Genomic DNA, 6,000 nt, shown 5'->3' on the forward strand with positions numbered 1-6,000 from the left:
CCCTCCGATGCCCGAGCTGTCACCGGAGCCGCACGTCGCGCCTTCCGCCGCAGGTCACCGCCGGAGCTGCCGCGCCTTAGCCGCGGGAGACCCCTTCCCCGCGGGGGAGCCGCCGCGTGAGCCGCCCGAGCCGCTCAGCTTGGAGTCCTCAACCGCCGCCGCGCACGCAGGTGAGAGCAGCGCGACCCTAGAGGTTCCTATTGGGTTGGGTACCGTACTGATGGTTGATGCGTCCGGCGGGTTGGGGATTGGGCTACAGGTGCCGCAACGGAGGGGGAGTACGATGAGGTTCTGGGGCAGCTCTCCTCTCTCACGCAGAAGGTGCGGACACACACCGGCAACCCAGGCAACCAGTGGGACCTCATGGACCGCTACCTCCAGGTTCGTCCCCTCCTCCTCATGCTCCGCCTGAATCGCGATGGGGAATGTGTTGTCTGATGCAGGTGGATTTGGTTAGATTCTCGAGCTGGAGGAGGCCATCGCATGGATGATGGTCATCCATGTCACCGGGACCAAAGGGAAGGTGAATCACAAGATAACATGTAATAACTCTCTCCAATTACAATACCAGATATTGTGACACTTTCATTTCTACTATACTGTTTGTCAGTAATGGGGCATTCTAATTTGGTTCTGACATCTAAGCAACTATTGTGCAACAATGAAGTTTTACCAAATCAATAGTTTAGTGCTATTTGGCACTGACATGCAGTGTAACCAGTTACAGAGTTCCCCAATCTCTTCTTAGACTGATTTGCCACTGTGCAGTTGGTGCCAAGGATTCGGGAAGGTGAACTAATACCAAGAACCATGTCGCCGGATGATTCCGGAAGAGATGGTCCTGATAGTCGAGGTATTTGAGACTTCCATGTTAACTGAGCTTGGTTATTACATAACCTCCACCATATGCAATTGATTATTACATAACCGTCACCATGTTGTTAACTATGCTTGGTTCAAACATTCAGATTTCAGTTAAGTATTTTCTCTCTGGAAAGCATGCAAAATAAATATATCAATTTTGTTATCTGGACCTTTAATGGCCTTCCTTTATATCCATGCATTTTCTCTTCCGTTCAGTTGTAATTATTTTACCATTTTCTTCTTGAAACAAATAAACGGTGCATTGGGTGAACTTGTTACTATAGGATTTCCACATTCATTCTATCCCATTACTCATTTGCTTCGTAAGTTCCTACCATATGGTTTATGTTGATTTATTCTACTCATAATCATAATTCACTCGTCGCTGTCGCCGCCACTTTGAGGCCTTAGCCACCAAGCGGCATCCTTTCTCGTGAGGCTTAATTTAGGACATGCTTCTCTGAATTTCTATGAGATTAATTCAGTATATGTTTCTCTGAATGTTATCCTGCCAATCGGTGGTTGTTTGATGATAAGCTTGTCGATTTCCAGTTACATTATATTAGTCAAGTTTGAAGGTTCTGAAGTATGAACTTTGAACTACTATGTGCCCACTCCATAAAGAAGAAATGGTACTCTATTTTATTTTTTAAAATAAATGAAAATTATATTTCCAAATGTTTACATCATTGCTGTAGGGCTGGACAGCTCTGAACCCCATATTTCAGGGTCACTATGGTTGGTGATAAACGATTTTACGAGCATCAAAGTTTGTCCTACAATATATCTATATGGTATCGAGCTTAGCAAATTTTCATATTTTTGATAAAATGGAATTCCTTTTACTCGCAAAAAAAGGAATTGACCTTCAATTAGTGTCTAGAGAATTCACTAAAAGTTGTTATAGGATTTATAATCGACTTAAATGAGATTTTCCATTTTATGCTCTTCAATTCATATTTCATATATATGGAGCCGCTCGCCGCTGGAGCCGGAGCCGCCCGCCCCGCAACGCCGCCACGGGGTTGAGATCGTATGGTGATGTACTGGTGGCCCTGGAGACATACAAGATCGATGAGGTAACATGTCGTTCAAGTTTCACTACGACAATTTGATTGATCTAGGCTATGACTGTGTTCAAAGGTCGTGAATCTGGTAATGTCGTATGCATGCATGTGTGTTAACTGTTTTGGTTGGGCATCTTCAGAGATGCTCAGAACATCCATACATGTGTACGAGGACTATGCCGCAGAGGATGATGAGCATGAGGAGAAGCTGAAGAAGGAAATGTTTGTGTTGTTCGTCTTAGATACTTGCATGAGCTCTCACCTTTTTGATTCGTAGAATGATGAACTAACCACGATGATCTCACGCTGCTTTGATGTGTAGATTGCCGACTTCCCCACATATTATGGTTCGTAGGTTGCTGAATCACCCTTTTTGTTGCTTGCGCCTTAATTCGGTAATCCATCTACTAGCCTTTTTTTGAACAACACAAGTGAAATGTATGCAAGTACACAAGTGAAGGCACTTAAGAGTTAAGACACTAGCTATAAACCTACCAACAAGGGGAATGTCTATGTGTCTTTGTGCAGTGTCCTTCTAATCGGTGGGGGTTATAAAGTGTGGCTGTGGGCACTTAATTAAGCATAATCCTATTGTGGCAGAGGAGGAACCGGGTTTACCTCCAATGAAGAGAAGCATTGTTAGCTAATTTTGCCTCTTTATCGAGTGGGTTATTGTATTGGGAGCTGCCAGTGCTTATTGTGGTGTCATATACCAAAATTTCTTTTTAGTTCATCAGTTTAGTCCAATCTTGCAGAACAAAAACAAATAAAGTGCATAGAAATATTGCATTTGATAGAATTTATATGATGTTTCAAGGAACCGCGTGCTGCACTCTATGTTGTCATGTTGAATGGAAGCAAGAACGGCACCGAGGAAACATGAGTTTATCGTTCAAAAGAGGTCTCTGAAATTTTAGAGGGTTGTGGTATATGAATCATTGCTGGATGAGGAAAGGAGTGGGGGAGGATCTGCAGGTGTGTATTGTAGAACTTTACTGATGTAGGCATTGATTTCATTTGCAAGATTCTGTATTGTTCTTTACCCATCTGCTCCTAGAATTGTGTACTAATTATGATTTGTTGAAGTTTCATGCAGCATTGTACGATGGATTTATATGGCTGCCTGACTAGGTAAAAGAGCTATATATTTTAGCATTTCTAATTCAGATAATCTATTTCTTATGGACCTATGAAACCTTAATGTTAATTCACAAAGCTCGGTCTTGCAAGAAAAACAAAAGGCAGCATAGCTGTGAGAAGATAACATATATCTTGTTTACTTTGTTGTAATTTGTGTGCTAACTTGGTCAGAGTTTTCCTATTTTGTAGTTTATGAAAAAAATGTCATGTTGTAGAAGATTTGCAAAATGTTCATCAAATTTTGGTTTATATTTCTGCCTAATATAAGAGCTCTATTTTCCCTGTTCATCCAACACTGCCCTTTTGATTGCAGTTCTTTCCTACACATACAGCTGAAACTTACAATTTGAACCCTTGGCCGATGCAAGAGATTAAGGATTAAACTCATGGCGTCTAAAAAATTAGCTTGGGCTGTAAAAGGATCTAAAAAACGGACTCTGAATGTCCTGTCAAAAGTGACTGACTCTGATAAACATTGATAATGGCATTTTGATCTAAAAACTGGGCAGCCGATTTCCTAATTAACTAACTGTGAACGTCTCATAAAAAATAACTCCAAACGTCCAACTTATATTATGTTGGTGCTTAATACTAGGATGCTGGTGCCTGCATACGAGTTGATGTTCGGGAAGCCATCCCTCCACAGACTCTTTGAGGGCTACTTCAATCAAGCCGGGAGGGAGAACGCAAGGGGTCATTTTGAAGATGCTGCAAGATCCTCATGTTAATTTGATCACAACTATAGGAGACGCCCTGTGGGTGTCGTTTCTTCACACATAAAATATATTTTTTGGGCACTGACAACCATGTGCTCACATTCTTACATATTTATTATTTTTATAGGAAAATGTGACACCAACAACTAATGATGAACACATTCGATCACTTATTTACATTGGCAATTTTTGTCACCGGGACAATTTTATTGCCATGCATGATTTTGTTTATGAGACTGTTCAGGCATTTCCGAACTTCTGTAAAGATGAGTACTACAAACCCTTGCTTGTTCTCCCGGACTAGGCCTACCGCAAGCTTACCTCGACTGATTTCGGTGGCCCAAAGTGGCACTAGCTCGGAGACGACATCAACAAGCTCTTGGAGACTTGGTTGGTGGTGAGGCGCCTAGGCGATCTTGTGGATGGCTTTGAAATTCAATGGCATAGAAAGTGCAGAGGGAGAGGCGTGAGCAATGGCGGTGTGCCTCCAGCATCTCTCTCACACATGAGCATTTGTGGCTAACAGAGGGCATGCGAGAGGAGAAGCGGGCGTTTGTCTGTTTTGGGAATTACAAGGATGGCACAATATCCAGGGTATTGTTGGATGTTAATTTATTTCTATGAGTTTGATCAAAGTTTGACTTTTTTGAGCTGAACTTTGACTTTCATAAACCTAATATAACATAGCGATACAAAGAAAGAAACTCAACGGTATTCGTCAAAGAGGCGAGCACCTGGAGCTTTCTTGGTTGGGACTGACCCTCCCCCGTGCTATAGTGTCAGGAGAGGCGAAAAGGAGGTTCCCCTCGATCCCTCGCTCCGCCGACGGCTGGATCGACGGTTCCCCCCCTCTCTGGCCGCTACTTCAGCGACAGGGGAGTGGGGGGACCTCAGATCTGTGCTTGAAGCGTGTAGATAGTAGGGTAGTTGTCTCCAGCGGCGTTGGCTGTTTTTTATGTATGTCATCTTATACTACCATCAATAACATAAGTATACGTGAGTATGAGACATGCACACAAGGTATATTTGATTGGGAGTGGATGAATCTTTGAAAAGAGCATTAGCGGAGACGTGCGTTACACGTGCAAGCTTACTAGTTACTTGTTAAGGTGGGTTGTGATTTGCGTGCAAAAAAAGTGGGTAGTGATTTGCACATAATGTTTAGGCATACTAAGCGCCAGGCGAGATTTGTGTTATCCTCACTTACGTTTTGTGTTATCCTGAATACTGATTTTTTATGCATGACACTTTTTCAAATATGTGATGCATGGTGTTCAAGTGTGTGAAGAACATTTTACGAGAATGCGATGCATATGTTTTTGAGTGTGTGATGAACACTTTTTTTTTTGCGGGATAAACTTTCCATTTATTCATCTTCAATCATGGTAGTTCAACAAACACTAGAAATAAAAAAATTACATCCAGATCCGTAGACCACCTAGCGATGACTACAAGCACTGAAACGAGCAGAAGGCGTGCCGCTGTCATCGCCCCTCCCTCGCCGGAGCCGGGCAAACCTTGTTGTAGTAGACAGTCGGGAAGTCGTCGTGCTAAGGCTCCATAGAACCAATGCACCAGAACAACAACCGCCACCGATGAAGACTGTAGATAAGAAGGATCCAACCCGAAAACACGCGAACAAAGATGGACGACGAACAAATCCGAACAGATCTATCGAAGACGGAACCACCGCAGACACACCTCAAAACGTCCAACGACGATGCTAGTCACATCACCTGAACGGGGGCTAGGCGGAGAGAATTTTATTCCATCTTCAGGGAGCCGCCCCCGTCTCAAGTTTCTGGGTAGGACACAAACCCTAACAAACCTCAAAAAAAGATATAAAAACGGAGCCCTCCCATCGGCCAGGGGCGGGATCCACCCCCCATGGCCCTAAGGCCACGGGAGACGGGGCGGACCGGCGCCGGCGCTAGTGGGAGGCAGAGGAACCCTAGCTTCTTGTGTAGGTCGCGACTGGCTAGGGCGTTGTGTAGACCACTTTTTGTTTTTTCAATGCATGAATTTTTAGCACACTATTTTTTTATGAATGAAACAATTTCAAATCCATGACGATCATTTTCAAATACGCGAAGAACATTTTCTGAATATGTGATAGGCATTTTTAGACTACATGGTAAACATATTAAATGTAGGAATGTGTGTTTTTCATTTTCTGCAATATATTTTACATTTTTAAAATTGATTGACTTTTC

At 43.0% G+C, this 6,000-nt stretch overlaps 2 long non-coding RNA genes across 2 annotated transcripts; both read left to right on the plus strand.

Annotated features, from left to right (window-relative positions):
• The first annotated feature begins 262 nt into the window (after nucleotides 1-262).
• On the plus strand, nucleotides 263-856 carry LOC119337213. The gene is made up of 3 exons (XR_005163068.1): nucleotides 263-381; nucleotides 458-542; nucleotides 769-856. It is a non-coding gene; the product is annotated as an uncharacterized LOC119337213 (long non-coding RNA).
• A 1,944-nt stretch (nucleotides 857-2,800) lies between these two features.
• On the plus strand, nucleotides 2,801-3,697 carry LOC119336299. Its single transcript, XR_005162353.1, has 3 exons — nucleotides 2,801-2,906; nucleotides 3,018-3,062; nucleotides 3,667-3,697. It is a non-coding gene; the product is annotated as an uncharacterized LOC119336299 (long non-coding RNA).
• Nucleotides 3,698-6,000: the final 2,303 nt, after the last annotated feature.

This window comes from Triticum dicoccoides, chromosome 7B (assembly GCF_002162155.2).
Source record: "Triticum dicoccoides isolate Atlit2015 ecotype Zavitan chromosome 7B, WEW_v2.0, whole genome shotgun sequence".
NCBI lineage: Eukaryota > Viridiplantae > Streptophyta > Magnoliopsida > Poales > Poaceae > Triticum > Triticum dicoccoides.